This window comes from Protopterus annectens, chromosome 3.part0 (genome assembly GCF_019279795.1).
Source record: "Protopterus annectens isolate FY-2018-M chromosome 3.part0, PAN1.0, whole genome shotgun sequence".
Classification (NCBI taxonomy): Eukaryota; Metazoa; Chordata; order Ceratodontiformes; family Protopteridae; genus Protopterus; species Protopterus annectens.
In genome coordinates, this window is record NC_056731.1 from 950316208 (window position 1) to 950336845 (window position 20638).

General features: G+C 38.0%; 1 long non-coding RNA gene across 1 annotated transcript in view; it reads right to left on the minus strand.

Annotated features, from left to right (window-relative positions):
• Positions 1-20638, minus strand: part of LOC122797289 — a 154722-nt gene that overhangs the window by 88779 nt on the left and 45305 nt on the right. The gene's annotated exons all lie outside the window — the stretch shown is intronic.

The window sequence follows — 20638 nt, forward strand, 5'->3', positions numbered from 1 at the left end:
ATCTGTTCCCTATTGCTTCAGAGCAAAGAGATGTTGTGAGACAGTATTCTATACATAAAATGCTATATTTGTGATGACCATAGCATATCTTGTTCCTTCCTTATACCTGACTATGCTATTTTCTCAGTTTTACTTCTGCATTTACTATTAATGTTACTAAAACACAAATTCATGGCACAAGGCATTTTCTTTCCAAAGACATATTACATATGTTTTAGTAGCAATGCATTAACTGGTTAGGACTGTATTAAATATGCATTATTAATCCATTAATTGTTGATATCTTGTTTTGGTAATGTATCGCACTGTAGTAAGTCATTAATAAATGATTTAAGCACAAATATTGCTTAACAGGCCATATTATATTTTGCAAAACTTTCGTGTATAAAAAAAGAATGCATAAAATGTGTACTCCACACCTTAGTATATTTTTCAGTTTTTTAAATGAGTGTGTATTTTTGAATGATGGTCACCTTATTGCCTTTTTAATTGTATTCCACCTGCTTGGTATTTGTTAGTCAGAGCCAGAATCAACATTTCAGATCAAATGCAAAAAGGGGTGAGATAGTTAAATTCATGATACATTTTAATTTCTTTTATAGCACTGGTCAGAGACTTCAGATGCTATCTGAAAGCAATACTGGAAGTTTGGTGGCACAAAAAGCAAGATACGTCCTTGTCATTCACCTCTTCTCATAATAATTACACCAAACCTAGTTGATTTTCAACTCCTTATTTTATTGACAAGACAATGATCAGTTGCAGCAATTATATTTAAAAATGTGATTACTTTTAACAGGTTTGCATTCGTATACTCAGATCTGCTTTTTATATTCATTTCTAATTCAATTTTATTTTAATTGATTTATTTGTCTACAGGGTGAGAGACATGAGAATAAGAGAAAGACAATACACCAAACACATATGTCCAAAAATACAAAAATTGCATACATCATCAGCATTGCTCCTAGAAAATATTAAATTTGGTTTAAAATATGAAAGAGCAACTCAGTATGTTCAATAAATAATAACACAGTATAGATAAATACTGTGTCTACATAAGTTTTTGTTGACACAAGACAACCTGTAGTTATTTGAACTAGATCTTAACACTGAATAACAGCAGTTTTCTATGCAAGATATACTAAATAAATTTAGAGTATCTTTGAAGGTTAGACCTCTTTATTAATCAGTGTCTTTAAAATACATATATGCTTTCTCTTAATGTGGTCTCTGCACTGCTTTATGAAAATGTTTAACTTCTTAATATTCTTAATTTTGGTTGGCATAGATTTATTAGCTATGCCCCCAATTTTCAACAGTGCTTTTCCAGTTGAAGCTACAGTGTAAGCAGGTATACATAACACTGATTTCTTGAATGTGTAATATGTATGTGGTTTACTCTTGAGAAGGTAACAATGACTTTCACTAAGATATTTATACTATAAGGAGTTAAGAAGCAGTAAACAGAAGCCAAATGGATTTATGAGTTCTAGTGCAATGATGTACTCTTTTGGAAGAGAAATGAATGAAGTGGAATATTTTGTTTTCATTTTTGGTGTTTATGTGCAAATAATAGATAATGCATATCCGAGACATGAAATAAGTACATTTATAGCTATGGTCCACCCTGTCTGCATTGTAAGCAGATGGGCAGTTTTATAAGAACTGTTAAGTTGGATTGAAAGTTTGACAGGTTTACTAACTGGGCTAGATACTTTACTATATGTTTTTTGTCACTGTACCTACAAAACATCAAAGCTCCCTGATCAGCCAGCACCATTCATTCCCTTATTCCACAGTAAGGAGGAGAGCTGGACAGGGGAGACTACCCTTAGTGGTGGTTTGTGCACACCAACATCACAACAAGGATAGTATATTTATTATGACCCTAACCTCTCTGTGGGCAGGGTATAAATAACCCATGTCATTGCTGGAGTTGCTTTGCCCTCCTGTGAGTGTATACTCCCTTTTGCCTTCTATGAAGGCTACCATATTCAATGCTTTGTGGCCAAATAACCAACCCTTTGACATCCTTTATATCATCACCCTTTATCTGAAGGATTTTGGAATTGGTGGTATCCAGTCTGTCTGCTCACCTTGAGGATAGGCATACCCATTCTTACAATGCTTACTTCAGCAGATGCCTGAGCGGCTAACTGAAATCAGGTCATTTAGGTCATAGTCAGGTCTTTATCTCGCTATGCCAGTGGAGCTTGTAATAGAAAACACTCATGTTGATCAATCTTTGAGTTGTAGAGATAAGTAGGACAGTTTCAAAGGGTCAGTAACTATTAATGAAAAAATAGATGAACTTACAGTGTGATACACCAAAACACAGTAACTGTAGTTTTTTGTAGACTAGTAATTAGCATTGTTTTAGGAAGCCAGTTTCAAAGTATTTCTTGTAAGTGCTTGTTTAAGCTTTCTGCAGAATTTTCTTTTGAGCCATGCTAGTTAGTTTGTTTATAAAAACAAATGACAATAACAGGCCAAACACTGATCCTTTAGAGACCCTTTTTGCAGATAACTAATATATGTGCAGCTTTTATTACCTACCACTGTGAATAACTGTTAGGATAGATAGTTACAAAACCATTCTGACACCTCATTGAAATGCCTGTGCTGGAAAATCGTCAATATACAAGTGGGGTATCTACTGTTACTAAAAGTATTTAAATTTAATAAAGATAGATCTTATAACTAAACTTGGCTCACAGCTTACTAATATTTGGATTATATATATATATATATATATATATATATATATATATATATATATATATATATATATATAGTCCTTGTGTATTTTGAATGAAAACTTATCTAGGAAAACATACTTTTGAAAATATGTTTGAATTAGTCCATTGCTGCATTATATTTCACAATATGCTTTTATTACATTTGGTTTCACACCTTAAGCTGTCACTTTTTTGGAAGTTATGTGGAAGCTAGATGAGTAAAACTTCTGACCATATCGCTCTGAGCTCATAACTTACGGTACATAATTAAGAATAATGTCAATCACCTGTGCCTAACAATTTGTAAATAATCTAACACTTAGGTTATCTAAAGAAGACCTTATCTACATCCTTTCATTTTTTCCATTCTAACCAACAAGGTACTCACTTATTATTCAAGAAACTTTGCTTTCTCCTTAGCATTCCGTTCCAGAATGATGTACTTTCAATCCCACCTTGTGGCAAAGCTGTTCCTTACCCCAAATGAACGTTGTTTCACATTATCAAAGGAACACTAATCACATTTTAGGCTAGGTCAGCATCAGTACCGATGCTTTTCCACAATTTACAAGTAAAATTCCACAAAAGATTTTCTTTTCACTGACCATACAGTAGACAGTACCATCTAACCTATGACCACATGGTTTCAGATGGATCTTATTTGGCATCAGCTCATCAGAGTGGAAATCAGTTCTTGCAACCTGAATTCTTTAAATGAGAGGGATGCACTTGAGTCCTGTTCCATGATACAGGGTGAAGTAACATTGGGTAAACATTTGAAATGTCAGGACCCAATAGAGCAAGTCCCAAAACACAGATACTGAATGGCAGAAAAATGGACTTATGTATACTAAGTCTGAGATGGCCACTTCTTAGAACATCCCCTTTTCTCTGAGGTATGGTGATCTTGGAGTTAGTATATATAAATCACCTCTTTGCTGGATGCCATCATTTCCTCTTGCCTTCTTCCTACCTGTCCCCAAATCTTCTTCACCATACTGTACTCTGCTTTCCCGCACATGTGCCTGAACCACAGTAATCTTTTCTGTTTGACTTCTTTTGCAATTAGTGCTACTTTGGCTTCTGATCTTATGTCTTCATGTCTTCATCTGCCTCACAGTGTGCATCTTACCACCCATTTCAGGCACTTCATTTCCATCATCTCTAGCTTCCTCAACTGCTCTGCCTTTACTGGTCAGGTTTCTGTACCGCAGTGTAGTAGTGCTTGCATCACTGTTTTGTACACCTTACTTTTCAGCTTCATTGGTATTCTACTGTTAGGCACCATGTGATGCCTCTCTGTGGGCCAGTAATTAAGGAGCCTGAATCTTCACCACTGACACTGAAGAGGGACATTCACTTGGAACAAAATAGATATGCACAGTATTTCCAGATGCAGCTCTCTGCATCAAGCACAATTTCCCTTAAGAGCACACAGGGAACACACTCATACCAGGATCTGGATTTCCCTCTCTCTGTCTCTGTCTCTCTCTCTCTCTCCCCTTCTCTCTCCAGGGCTCCATTGAGACTCCCCATTGACACAGCTGTAGAGTTGGATCCTCAGCAGATTGTCCAGGCCAAGTCCTCCAGCATCCTGTCTGTGAAATCAGTACATCGTGTCCCTGCTCCAAGCAACTGACACACACTCTTGGAGATTTGATTTGCAAACACACAGTCACACACACACACACACACACACACACACACACACACACACACACACACACACACACACACACACACACACACACACACACACACACACACACACACACACACACACACACACACACACACACACACACACACACACACACACACACACACACACATCTGGGAAAGGTTGGTGCAGATTTACTAGCTATGCCCCCTTCTGCCCAGACTATAAGCTAGTTACTGCCACCAGACACTCCAAAGCCAGCTACTCTAAGGCTCTTACAAGAGCACCCAATTATGCTGAGTGAAATTAATATTAATACAAATGGTAGTGTTTGACCAGTGCAGTAAGGCTTTCAGGAGTGGCCACAAAGTCATCAGATAGATATAAGTACATTCAAAGGTTAAAATATTCTCTAAATGACCAGTCACAATGACAAGTTTAAATATATACAATAATAAATAATAAAGGGACATAAAAATACTAAATATCAATTTACAATAAACACCAGAGTTTAAATCACAGGAAATATTAAAACAGATGATAGGTTTACACAGATACAGATACAGAAAAACAGTAGTTAACTGACCTCACTATATTTTTCCTGACTAAATTCTAAAGAATTTCTATTTCCTGGTTCACTTACTAGAGCAAGGCAAGGTGAAGTAGGTGAGGGGTCCTTCTTTGTCAGGTTCCAAAAACAGAGTGCTATGAGACTTCTCTCTCATCTGGTATTAAAACATCATTACAGAGCTGGCTTACAGAATGACACCATAAAAATCTGGTCATATGATTTCTGGTTCCTATACTACCCCCTTGGCTAGAAGCTGTCAAGATTTAGCACATATGTATTACCATACACACAGGCAGAGCTTTGATGAGATGTGTTATAGCATCTGGAAGATATAAAACCATACAGTACTTCTAGACTTCCTGCAGGAGCTAAAAAACAATTTAGTCTCTGGCTGTAATCAAAAAACAGTACACCGACTTTGTTATTGGATTAAATACTTTTTTACTGCCTCAAGTTCCTGGTCTGTGCCTTATTGCTGGTTCCTGCTTTCCAGTGGTCGATGGTTGTACTGTTTTTTCTACTTGTGGGTTCCTGTGTTGGAGCGTAATTGTGGTTCGTTTTTGTTTCTGGCTGTAATCAGAAATGTAAGATACAGACTTTATAGCCTAAATTAAGTAATGTAATATCTTACTATTTTTCAAAGTTAGCCGGACTGAGATTAACCTCTTCTCTTCCAGTATCCTATTTACAACAGTGCAATCTGATATAAATGTATATTTCTTTTCTGCCCAGCAGGACACACTGTTGATACATTTTTAACATAAACAACTTTACAAATACATTTTTAACACAATCATCTGTGTAGATCAGTCTGATATAAAAATGACATATAACTCTTTACAAAATTACAGCTAGCTATGCTGGCACCTGTTACACATCCACTGCCTTACTTCTCCTGGCATAGCTGGCAATACCTCACATTGTTACACACCTCACCTGACATTCTGTGGCAGTTGGCTGCATCCCATCTAATTCCAGCAGCTTTGACCTCCTCATGCAGACTTCCCTTCTCCTCAACCACCCCTCCTAGATACCTGAAATCATTTACACATTCCACAATTTTTCCTTCTATGTCATTTCTCAGATTCTTCTAACTTCCCCCATTTGCTGCAATCACAATGGTCTTATCTGTACTCAGTTTCATTACATATGCCTTCATTTTGCATTCCAATCCCATATCCTTTGCTGAAGTTCTTGCTCAGGGTCTATCTGTGATGCTACATCATCTGAATATAACACCTTTGTTGCTCTGTCCCCCTTCAGCCTGTTTGCTAATATAGTCCATCACCAGTATGAACAGAAAATGGGCTCAGAGCTGAAACCTGATGCACACCCACTCCCACTGGGAACCCCTCTGTGAGACAGAACACTGTTTGTTCTTGTGGCATTGGGTGCTTGCACATAGTTTGTACTAATTCTACCAGTGTTTCTGGAACTTTGAACAACCACAGGGTTGCTTCAGTCAGCTTTTGTTGGATGTCGTTATATGTCTTCTCCAAGTCTAGGAATGCCCAGTTGGTCTCTTTCCTCATTTATAGCTTATTCTCGACTATCTCTCTCACTGCAAACATTGGGTTAGTTGAGCTACATCTTGAACTGACCCAAATTATTCAGTTCCTAGCTTACTTTCTACTACTCTGACTATTCATTTATCAATCACCCTGTCCAGAACTTTCACGCACTATTTTAGGAGATTGATACCTCTGTACTGCCCATAGTTATGAATGTCACCTTTGCTATTGAACACTAGTACTAGTATGCTTATTCTCCGGTCATCTAGGATATGCTTTTCTCTCCATAATGCTATAAATACTGTCAGAAGCCATTTATCCCCAATCCCACCCAACATCTTGGTTATATCTGTGGTGACCTCATCTGAGCCTGCTGCTTTCCCTGACTTTGGTTTCCTTAATGCTGTTCTTACTTCTTTTTTGTTATGATCCGCCTCTTCTCTTATTGTAGGCTCCTTATATGGGGTTTTCTCCATTCAGAAGCTGTTGTAAATGCTCCTTCCATCTGCCTTTGAAGTCCTGTGGACTGGTAAGCAGATTGTTGCTGGCATCCCTTATAAAGGATGTCTGGCTGTCTTCTTCATCTTTCTGCTTTTGCCTTGCAAAATATATAGTGTCGTGCCATCTACTGAGTCACTTTCTAAAAGGTGATAAAGTACCTTTGATGCATACCTGTGAACTGTCAGGATTTTTGCAAAATGTGCAGATTTTTTGTCTCACATTTTTGGTATGTTCCTCATAAAATTTTGGCTGTAGGCTTCTTCAGGCAAAATGAATGAATGCAATAAAACAACTTAGGCTCATATATGTGCTGTCATACTCACATGGCCTTCATTATTCATTAAACCTTTTACTGAAGTTCCCTTAGCATTGGTTTCAGTAAAGCATTGCCAACTTATAAGATACAGAGTACACTGCCAGGGCCTTCAGTCTGTCTATATAGGTCATGTGCTGAAGGTCATGAATTTTCTTGGTGAGAAACTTCTGAGGTTTCTCCAGCTGCTGCAGGTGTCTGGTGAGGTAAATACAGAAGGTAGTGCTGTATTCTATTATTGGTGTGATGAGGGATGAGTGCAGGGGAGTTATAACATCCTTAGATCTGGATGCGATGCCCTTACTTATGTGATATGCAACATAGAAGACCTTCCTTACCACTGTGTCAATCTGTGTTCCCCAAATCACTCACCACAGGGTTTGCGTTAAGGGAGTACTATTAATAATTTAATTTTCAGGGACTTCCCCTTTGCTGAAAGTGGTGATAACATATTTTTTTGCTTTTAGTTTCAGTTTGTGGCTTTGACACCAATCATTTGTCTTTGTAAGTCCTTTTTGTAGTATGTCAGCATCATTGGTTAACTCAAAGATTGCACCTAGTTTGCAGTCATCAGCGAATCTGATGACCACACACCATCTATTGACTTCTGAGAAATAGATTCCAAATAGTAGCACAGATCCTTGTGGTATACAACTGGCAATTGGTCTGCTGGTAGAGGTGGAATCCCCAACTTTGACATGTGTTCTGTTGGTGAGCCAGTTGCCTACCCATCTAGTGACATATGGGTTAATTCCAGCTGCATGAGTTTCTCAATGATGCCTGAGTGGGGGATTGTATCAAAAGCCTTGGTTAAGCCAAGACAGGCTGTATGTACTGTTTTGCCTTAATCCAGGGCTTTGGTGACATTTTTGAAAAAGTCCACCAGGTTTAATAAGCATGATCTACCTTTAACAAAGCCATATTGTCAGATCAGGAGTTTGAAAGCCACCTATGTCTTTGTTGATAAGGTCCATGATGATTCTCCCTCCATGGCCTTGCAGATAAGGCTGGTTATTCTTATGGGTCTATAATTCCCAGGGTCAGTTGATAGACTCCCTTTGTGCAATTGAATTGCTGTTGCTGTTTTCCACTCTGCTGGGACAAAGCCAGTACTTAGACTGTGGTTGAAGAGAGTGCCAAGTGTTTATGCTAGGTCCTGTTTAGACCATTTAGTAGGCAGCCTGGGATGTTATCCAGTCCTATAGAGGCTGTGTTTTTGGCCATGGAGAGTGGGCTTATGACCTGCTCTTTGGAGATACTAGGTAGAGGACTAGTGACAGGTATGTTTTGGGGTATGTCTGGTGGGACTGGGGGTAAAGTTTGCACCATATCTGCCTGCTAGCAGGTTGGTGATGTCCTCAGGGTTACTATATGTGGTACCGTTCACTTCTAGTTTGGCACAAAGTTGGACCTTTCTTTATAGAAGGAAGAACGCCTTGTGATTATCCTTAGCTAGGGATGCTAGTTTAGCTTTGTAGTTGCCTTTAGAGGACTTTACAATATATCTAATTTGCTTGATCAAGCTGTGGAGGGTGTCCTTCATCTGTTGAGTCAGTTCTCTCTTGTTCTTAGCCATTAGTTTCAAACTCTTGTTGTATAATCTATTTATGCTTGTTGTCATTATTTATTGTTTCTCTTGACAGCGCATCAAAAAGAGATATGTTTTACGCAACCTGCATTCAGCAGCACATGTTCTTGCTGTATATCCTTCCCCCCAACACTGGTTACACTGTATCTTGTCACAATCATTAATTAGATGAGAAAAGTCCCCTCGAAAGAAACATGATTTTGCTGGCCAGCATATGTTAATGCTCCTCTATGACCAGCTACAAAATAACACTTGGCCAGTGTTTCACCATGTTTTTTTTTCACATTTTAAAGCAGATTCCAGTCTCCACCCTCCATTCCAAATTGTCCCATAAATATCTGTCTCTTGTACTGTCATTTTTTGTTCTTATTTTCCCAGTTGGTCTTCTCTTTTTTTTTAATATTTTACTTACAGTTTGTTGCGGCTCTCCTTTTTTGCCTGCTGTTTTACTCTTTTAATTTTTGTCTTTGCTGCATAGGTTTTAACTGCTGTATTCTCTGCTGTGACATCACCTGGTTCCTTGTCTACATTACCATCCACAGCACTTCAGAAAAAGTTATCTGGCATCTCACCCCACAAAACAGCAGAAGTGTTACCTGGACCATCCTGTTCAATTATTTTAACAGAATCTCATCTGCAAGTGCTGCTGATGCTAATTCTGTCATCTGTACCACTTAAACAGACTCACTAACTTCCTCCTGATAAATGCTGCTCATATGTAACATTTACTACACAGGAATTTTTGTTTACATTTTGAAGCCCCATACTGAACAGATTTTTATCCACGTTCAAACTTTTCACCTCAAAACTCTCCATAGCTTTTCTCTCTTCCTCCATGTTGCTGCTTCCCTTAGGCCTCTTCCTTGCTGTTGTAGGAGACCTCCTGCACAGTCTAGCAGCTCCAAAGAGTAGTGGTTCTTTATTTTTTATAATCTATAAGTATTTTCACAGTCAATAGTTATTTACATTCTTACTTATTTGCAATATATATGCATATTATTTCAATTATTTACAATATATATATATATATATATATATATATATATATATATATATATATATATATATATACATACACACACACACACACACACACACACACACACACACACACACGCACAGCTATACGTATATATACATATATACGTATATCTACTATATATATATATATATGTGTGTGTGTGTGTGTGTGTGTGTGTATAAACACTATTTACAAATCATATCCTCTTTTAATATTTAGCTTCATCATATATCTCACATACTTAATTTTTAGACCCCCCCAGTCCAGTTTTAACAACCAATACCTTATTTTTTCAACATCATTGCCAAGTCCCATTTTTTTGTTAAACATAACTTCCTTAACTCTCTGATTTCAGATCAACCATGATACAGCAAATATTTTTTATCAAGACTTTTGACCTCTTTCTTACTTTTGTTTCTATAATACCCAAATTCAATTATATCCATGTTTAAATTATTCACATCTTTAAATTCATTGACATTTTTCTTATTTATAATCTTTTACATTCCAGAAAAGCATGTTCACAAGTTGCAAATTTCCCACAATATAAACAAAGTATGTTTTTTATACTTTTATATGGCATGTTCGCCTTTACTGGCAATTTTTGTATAGACAGTCTCCATAAAAAATCCTGACCTCTATATGATCTGATTTATATTTTAAGCTTAATATTTTTGTTAATAATGAGCCCTCATTTTCCTTTAAACACTTCATTACTACATATAACTTTAATGATGACATACATACTATAGGGTTTATTAACCCTAAGTCTGCTTTTTCACTTTTCACATACAACACCCCTCCTTTCACAGGGTTCAACCTCAATCTCCAAATAAAAGAAATATTATCTTATATACATCTTTCTCTAAGTTCAAAGGAAGACTATAAACACTGACTTAATAAGTAATCTTTGCTAACAAAACAAAATTTATTAACTACACTTTCTTTTGAAAGGAAAGCTTAAAACACTTCCAAAACACACACATGCATTTTATTTCCTCTATTTTTTCTTTCCATATGGAATTTACAACTTCTTGTTTACCAAAGTTTATCCCAATGATCTTACTTTTATCCTTATTGAAATTAATTCACTAATCTTTCCCTGAAAACCTAAACCTTGAATTTTGTCTTTATTAATTCAAAACCAATAACCTGAATGATTTCTTGCATTTGTTTCATCACTGTGTCCATATTTCTTCATTCTTTGCTGTAATAATAACATCATCTGTATAATTTAACAAAATGGGCATTTTTATTCCTTCTTTTGAAATATAGGTCATAATATCCATGTCCTTGTCCATATACATAGATATTGCATTAATTGCTAATAAAAATAATGTACCACTCAATGGGCAACCTTGTCTAATCTCCTCTTCTATCTCTGTATCTTCACTCAACCATCTATTTATCATAATCTTCACTATGTTACATGCTGACATGCACGTTTTTAAGCCTCTTATATTATTTATATCAAACATGAGTGGTAAATTGAATCAAATGCTTTGCTTAAATCTCCTACCATTACTTGTGACTGAACATTTCTAACTACATCATCTGCTATTTCCCTAATTATTAACAATAAATATTGAACATTTTTCTTTTTATGCCAAACACGTGTTCATTTACAACATTACCTACTTTTCTTCCATTCTTTTTTGTAATATTTAAAGAAAAATCTTATATTCTGTATTATTTAACACCACTCCAAAATTCCTATTTATGTTTCTTGGAATAGAAAAGGTGGCTAAGTGTCACAGTAGATTAGGTTGGCAAGATCTACTCACTAAGAAAGAGTAAATGTGGATAATAAAATTGAAAGCATTATTGTTGTCAGGACTAAATGAGTATTTTTAACATTTTACTTGCTGTTGTTATCTTCACTAAATACTAGATGTCAGTATTTTATTTCATTTGATTCAGTAGTTTGTTTAGTATTTATTAAAATCTGCAAATATTCATTAATACAAAGGACTATATATGAAACGTTACAGGATGTTATTCAAACACAGGAAAGCATGTAATTTATTAAGACATTTGAATTTACATTAAAAAAAGTATTTGCTGCTGAACCACTTTGCTTATATGAAGATGTTTTATTTCTTTTGGCCTTTTGTCTGGTATAATCATTTTGAAACAATTTAATAAAGAAGACTGCTATTCATAAATGGAATGTCTCTTGTATTGAATTTTGTGCTGTTTTAAAGAAGGATAAAGCACACTGACTATGAAACAGAGTATCTGAGATCAAATAGCTGCTTGGGTATTGAAGATCCAAGCCAGAGAGAATGAGTGTGATGGGAATGAGCAGTCTATGCCAACTTACCTGTCCTGGGGGCACGGAGATAGTGGCTTCAGTTATCTAACTGTTCACCTACATGTGGGAAGTTTAGTGTTTACAATGACCATAGGATGATTGTTTGCTTGGTGATCTCAAGCCAGTAATGTTAGATCTAAGTTGTTATATGACTGAAGCACTCACTGCACGGAGAGGCCATAGGAGGCCCCCAAAGTAATGCAGGTGGTATCAGTACCATGCAATGAAAACTGTAATGGCTGCTTGTATGACATCTCCAAGATCATCTCTCAGAATCAGTCAATGCTTGGTCTTCAGGGTCAGCAGGTGGGAGGGGGGAATCTTTTAAAAAGATGATACTAGTTGGTTCTGAACTGAGAGTTGTATATACATAATTAGCCTACTGTCATCATTGGGTGGTATTATTATGTCAAAAACTGCTATGATGTAAATACATAACTTTAAAAATATAAGACTCTTTTTTGAAATGTTTGCACTTAAAGAAAATCAATTTTCCTAATATGTGGAGTGTGATATTGTAGACATGATAAAGTGATTTCAGACTTCAATAATAATGATTGTTCTCCCTCCAAATCAGATATATTGGCATAGAGTCTGTGAACAACCACAACATTGATGTCCATCATGAGCATGTTGATTTCTCCACAGACTTAAGAAGCTTTCCATGAGGATATCATATAAAATAAGACAAAATGCAATGCTGATGACATGTGTGCCTAGTAAAGTATTAGCAGCACTCAGACATAAAGCTGAACTGGAGCTGAAGTGCGTCTTTGGTCTTACTAATGTTGTCATAAACAACTGAAAAGATAAAGCAAGACACGATTCAAGCATGTGCTGATCTGCAAAGTATTAATATATTATTATAATTGAGGATTACATATCACAGCTGAAGAAGTTGTCTCAGGATGCCATATTCATTCTTTTCTGTACTAGATACAAAACAGGGTTTCTATAAGTTAAGGCTAGAGAAAGCAGAATTCAAAGGATGTACATTATCTACACCTCTGTGAATGCACAGTTTCCCTGAACTTCTGCTTGGTACAGCATCAGTTCTAATGTTATTCCAAAGAGTTGTTGTTCAACAATTGATGGCTTGGAAGATATTGTAAATATAGCTGATGATATATTAGTGATGAGTCAGAAGCAGGAAGAGGACACCAAGTGACTGGCATAGCTGCCAAACAGTGTAAGGCAAAATAAATTCAGTCTTAAAAAAGTAACTGTAAAACCAAAGGAACAAGTCTGAAAACATGGGTCTTATTCAAATGTCAGAGGATCCAAAACCTTATTGAAAAAAAGGCTATCATGGCCAGAAGACAATCTTTGCATTTTTTTCCTACAGATGATTCCATATCTTGCAAGGTTTTCTCCTTGAATGTGAGAGATACTCATGCCTCTAACAAAGCTGTTAGAACAAACTATAGTATAGGAATGGAGCTAGGAACAAGAAAAGAGTTTTAAAATGCTTAGGTAGGACTAACACATGTTCCAATATTAAAATACTATGATGTGTAGAGGTTTTTTTTCAAATAGATGCTTCTCAGAGTAGAATAACTATGGTCTTACCAGAGATTAGATCAGTTTCTATTTGGTCAAGAACCTAGACAGAAAAGGAACACTTAACAATAATATACGAGTGTAAACAATATATGAATATTACTATGATAAAAAAGTTCAAGTAGAAAAAGACCACAGATCTTTTTTAATTCTACTGAAAAAAATGGTACAAGGCACTATGGGAATTGCAATGGATGTTTCCTAATCTATAAAACTATGATGTGAAAGTGAAATAAAAAAACAAGCAAGTAACTATTCACAGCAAATGTTGAGTTCAACATAGTTACCAGGTTAACATGAAGAATTGTAAGAAGAAGAACTACAGGGTCTTTGGATAATAGTGTAGTTACCAAAACAGAAGAAACAAATGAACACATTCTGAGGTATATGGATGCTAACATAGAAATGCAGCTACTGAAAGATGTTACAACACTAAAGCTTACCAAAGGTTATCACTAAGGAAAAAAATGTCATATTTTCCTTTCAAGGACAAAATAATTTCAGTCTAGGAGTTGCTGTTAAAAGCTAACAAAATAGTAGTACCTTAGCCCATATAAAACATAACTGAGGGGATACATGAGTCAATCCATAAACAGTAAAGTGCAAAAAAAGAGATATAGTGTTTTAATCCATAATGTAAACCCAAATGGAATGCTTGGATAGAGAGTTGCCATTTTTGGTGTATACTACAAAAATAATTATAAGAAAGGGAAGTTAGAATACTGAGTTCCTGATAATCAGTGTTGTTACATGGGATTGGATTTATTTCCCATCATGTATTTCACATCTGAGTTACTGCTCCTAGTACCTTCATGCAATCATATCATACAGAGGAAGTGAAAGTGTGACTAGCTCACCAAAGTCTATAGGCTCAAAACAAGGTATGCTGATACTATTGTATTTGACAATATCCACAATGAATAAGTCTTTCTTTTTGACTAATCTGTTTATTGCCATGTGGGTAATGCCTGTAATTTGGTATTTTAAAATATATAAGTCAATTTTTTAAGAATATATTTACATGAGGACATAGCCAATATCCTGGCAGATCGATTCAGAGCCAACGTCACCCCCCTCACCCCATAAAGGGCTCATCTCAATACCGAATGATTGCCAAATTCCAGTAATATAGGCCACACAAGTAAAAACCGTACTCTCCAAAGCTAAGAATACAGCATCCATGGGACCAGATGACATCTCGGGCTGTGTACTACATGGACTACAAAATGAACTGGCACCTCTCCTAATTGTCATGTTTAATCATAGCCTCACCTCAGGCTTCATGCCCACTGAGTGGCGCACAGCTACAGTTATCCCACTCCACAAGGGGGATTCACCTTGGATCCTGGGAACTACCACTCCATCAGTCTGACAAGCTTGATTTGCAAGGCCATGGAATGTATTATTATGGAACTTATAAACAAAGACATTGGCAACCTTCAAACACTGGACCCCACCCAGTATGGGTTCGTGAAGGGCCAATCTTGTCTTCTGAACCTGATTGACTTCTTCGAATCAGTCTCCAGAGCTGTGGACGAGGGTAAGGCAGTCCACACAGCCTATTTGGACCTCCCCAAGGCCTTCGACACCATCCCCCACTCTGGAATCATAGATAAACTTGCTAAGCTGGGCATCAATCCATACATCACTTGGGTTGCCAACTGGCTTACTGACAGAACCCACACTGTAAAAGTAGCCAACTCCAAATCCAGCTCCAGACAAGTGACAAGTGGAGTTCCCCAGGGTTCAGTCCTGGGACCGCTCTTGTTTGGCATCTTCTTCTCTGAAGTACAGGCTAACACTAAGGGACTCTGGCTAACAAAGTTTGCAGATGACTGCAAACTGGGATCCATTATTGAATCCCCAAATGATGTGGTTATTCTACGAAAGGGCCTTACAGAAACAGATGCTTGGTGCCAGAGCCATGAGCTCAAGCTCAATGCCAAGAAATGTATAGTTGTCCCCTTTGGGAAAAAAATGTACCTGTAAATTACCACATAGGTGGCAGTACACTAAACTCCAAAAGTGTGATAAGAGACTTAGGGACACAGGTGGACAGTGGTCTCACCTTCGATAACCACATCACCACAACAGTCAGGAAATCCTTCTATGTGGCACACCTCATCACTAAGGGCTTTTCATCCAGAAAAATGAGGCCATTGTCCCACTGTACTCATCCCTCATTAGACCCATTACAGAATGTACCTCTCAAGACATCTGCAACAACTGGAAAGCCCACAGAAATACCTCACTAAAAGAATCACAGGCCTAAAGCAGATGCCCTATGCTGACTTTCTAAAAAAACTCCCGCTATACTCTGTCGCATATTGTCTACGCATAGGCAATCTCTGCTTAACATACAAGGCCATGTCAAACCCAGAGCTGTTGGACATGCTACACTTAAAGAAATCCCAATCCCTCAGAGCCACATGCTCCAGGGATTTAAACCTTGTCATCACAGTGAACAAAACATGCTAGAGGGATAGGTGCCTGACCCAGAGACACCCCAAACTCTGGAATAGACTGCCCATACATGTCAAGCAGAGCACCTCTTCGTCCCTCTTCAAAAGGAACCTTGACGATTGGATGGGAGATAGGAAATTCACCCATGTCAGTCATCCTGCTAGACAGGGGTCCAGGGAAGTAAATATTGTGGGAAGAAATAGCCAGGGAATTGTTATGGCTAAGCTTGTATAGGCCCTAGGGCCAATAGCCTAATACCAACCTATGAACCTATGAGTAGGAATTCAAAGATATCAAGATCATGTTTTTCTCATTCTAGTGGATAAATGGACAGTTATCCAATCAGTGAAGAACCAGTTGAGAAAATGCTATAAAAATAATGGCAGCATTATTAGTTTAGAATTCTGGAATATATGAATATCCCACTGTGGATATGCTTTCTCTCATAAGCTTAACTACTGAAGGGTAGAAGGTTGAAATGGAGAATACCAGCTTTAGCTGTATTGCTGATTCTTAAAATCCAACACAAAATAAAGGAGGTGTCAAAAAAGTAACAGAAAAATAATGATATTATAACAGGAACTGCAAAAGACTACCATAGGTACAAGTTGGAAAGTAAGAATCCAAAAGCCAAAAAAGATCTTTAGCCTGAAACTGAAGTATTTAGTAATACAAATGAACCAAGATCCTATATAACAAGTGGAGACAGTGGTACACCATATAGAAGAAATCACAAACATTATGTATAAGAAAATGCTGATGTTTAATAAACAAGGGCAGGGAATAGTGTTACAACTCATCCTGTTGCAAGAAAATAGAGAAGATGAAAAGTGTGATAGTTAAGGCTTGCCGACAGATATGTTTCTCATGCTGTGTCTTCAAATTAAGCCATGAGGCTAAAAGAAATGTCATGAAAGGAAAACCCAAACATCCAGTGTAACTATTCCTGTTAAGTTCTCCAGATGTGGTTGTCCATTGAAGAAACTGGCCATATATCTGGACTATTCACAGATAAAATGATTCCAAACACTGAACAAATGTTAATTTAGAGAAATGAGCCTTGCTTATGTAAAAATAAAATAAAATAAATAAAATAAAAATAAAAAGTTTGATTTGGGTGTAAATAGCCCATGGTATTTACAGCAAAGTATACCACACACACACACACACACACACACACACACACACACACACACACACACACACACACACACACACACACACACACACACACACACACACACACACACAAATGCATATGCACATAAACTTATTGAGCTTGCTACAGTGATATGCATGTCATGTGAGCCACAAGCATTATCTTTGAACTTTTAGTGATTTGTAGTTTTTATGAAGTAAAGCCTTTTAGTTTAAGCACTTGGGCTTCAGACCAGTTGTTTTACATTAAGAAAATTTGTGGTCTGCACTGTAGTGGCAGGACAGGTAGCTTACATCCTTCTAAGTTGGGAACTGCTGATTGAGGGCTCAATGTCAGTTATTCTAAAAGTGTATTAATTCTGGTTTAAGCACTTGGGCTTCAGGCCAGTTATTTTACATTAAAAGGGTTCATGGTCTGCACTCTTGTGGGAGGAGAGGCTGGACTCTGCCCTTCTGAGCTGGGAATATCTGGTTAAAGGCTTATAGTGCCTGCATATTTGAACTGCTTCTTACTGAAATTGGTACACCTTGTTTGCTGTAGCATAGACTAGATCCAGGCCTGCTGAATCTAGCTTTGTTTGTATAACTTGAGCACTAATCCAGGCATTCTTCAAAGTATTCAATTGTATTTATTACTGCTTGGTAGTAACTTGATTAAAGTGTAGCTATCATTCTAAGTCTTTTGGATTAAGCACTTGCACTTGGGCTTCAGACCAGTTGTTTTACATTAGGAAGGTTTGTGACCTGCACTGTGGTGGCAGGACAGGTAGCTTACATCTTTCTAAGTTGGGAACTGCTGATTGAGGGCTCAGTGTCTGTTATTCTAAAAGTGTATTAGTTCTGGTTTAAGCACTTGGGCTTCAGGCCAGTTATTTTACATTAATAAGGTTCATGGTCTGCACTCTTGTGGGAGGAGAGGCTGGACTCTGCCCTTCTGAGCTGGAAATTTCTGGTTAAAGGCTTATAGTGCCTGCATATTTCAACTGTTTCTTACTGAAATTGGTACACCTTGTTTGCTGTAGCATAGACTAGATCCAGGCCTGCTGAATCTAGCTCTGTTTGTATGCTTGTTGTTTGTTTGCTTGTTATTTCCCTGAAACGCTAATACCACCTAAAAACGCAGCTTTTCAGCGCTTCTGTGGATCCCTAGTGATATCTGCATTGCTTACTGTACTCATTTCCTTGTTTCACTTAAAAAAAAGTTACTGTTTGTCATTTTTGCATTTAAGTTACCTGTAACACATTGCATTTAAGTTACCCGGCACTTGCTCACTAAAGGCACTTGCCCACTAAAGCAATTATATAAGTCAGCACTAAAAAATTAAAAGCACTATACTCTCACAAAGTCCTCTTGAGTACCTTGTTCGCCATTGGCCCTTTTTTTTTCAATTATAAAGGAATTTCCAATACTATTCTAGCATGTCCAAAGGTCAGTTGTCAATCTTCTCTCCGGTCCAGCTAGTGAATCTGGGAATCTTGAGGCAATGTTACAACTGCCTCATGTACACAGACAACCCTCTCCTCCTCCCAACAAATTCCAACACATGTGAGAGATGCATACATATAGCCAAACTGGAGGCTAAGCTCTCTCAACTCAGTACTGGCGTAACCAGTCAGAAGGAGAAGGAAACCACACTCAGTACAATTCCAGTCTCACATAGACCTACCACGACAGCAAACCAAACACATAAACACACAAAAACATACTCGGAGGCTCTAAATAAATATCTGCCTAAGCAGCAGAGACCTCCAAAACAGACACCCAAGCAACCTCTACCCCAAAACAAAACACGTGCAACACATAGCTCACAAAGCCAGTGTGCCGAACAGTCACAGCCCTTAAGGCTAAACAACACACCTGATACACTTGTAATAGGTGACTCTATCATCAGGCACACTGAAGTCCCGCTCACCAGGCTGAACAAGGAGAAGGTCACGGTGAGCTGCCTGTCGGGCGCTAGGATCCGCCACATAACACAAGCACTCAGGTCACTTCAAGGCAAGTACAAATATGACTCAGTCATTGTCCATGCTGGTGTGAATGACCTGAGACGTACCTCCCTGGACTACATGAAAAGAGACATACAGGAGCTCTCTGAGCATGTGGCCCAGGACGGTATGACCCTGACCTTGAGTAGCATCTTACCCTCACCAAGAATGATGCCACAATATGAAGACAAGATGATCAATTTCAACAATTGGCTTAAGTATTGGTGTCATTCAAAGGGGATCCAATGCCTGTCAGCCTGGGATGACATGCTCGACAAGCCACGATGCTTCGCTAGGGACGGCTTGCACCTGTCAACCCTGGGCTTTCGGATATTGGCAAAGGCTCTTGCTACCCCCATAGTGCCTTTTTTAGGCAAGGCTCAAAAGACAAACCCACCTCTATAGGTATCACAAGGGATAAGAAACTAAGAGTAATGCTACTCAACGCCAGAAGTCTAAACCTCAAGATGCACGCACTCGAAACTCTCCTTAGCATGGAGAACATCGATATCTGTGCAGTAACAGAAACCTGGTTCAAGTCTCCCGAGAGCAACCCAGCACTACCAGGTTATACCTCATACCATGCTTTTCAGCCCCAAAACCTGGACCGACCCACAAAAGGAGGGGGAGTATCAATATTCGTCAAAGATACCCACACCTCCAGGTTGGTGGCATAGCACAAAGCATAAAAGACTACCCATGTGCAACTAACAGTGGGTAAAACTGCCTTCCAGTTTATAGCCTGCTACAGACCACCCTCCCTAACCCAAGAACCCCACTCGGCCTTCCTGAGGACACTGGAAAATATGAAGGTCTCTCCAAACACCATTATATTGGGTGACTTCAACTACCCAAACATAGACTGGGAGCATTACTCTAGCTCCAATACCCTAGCCCAAAGGTTCCTAGAATTCATAAACTCAAATGCTATGGAACAACTTGTTACCACTCCCACAAAAGGGGAAAACATACTGGACCTGATCATCGCCAACATGGGGACTCTGTGCTCCAGACCAGAAGTGTATCCCTCACTGGTAAGATCAGACCATAAACTAATCTCACTTTATATTCACATCCCGACACCAACCCCTGCCCAGAAAATCACAGTGAAAAACTTCTCTAAAGCAAATTTCACACTCCTCAAAACCGAGGTGGAATCCTTCAAAGCCCCCGGGCCTGTGGAAAATACGGCCCAGACCGCAGAATCCTTTATAAACGCATTCTATGAACACCTTCAGGGATGCATGG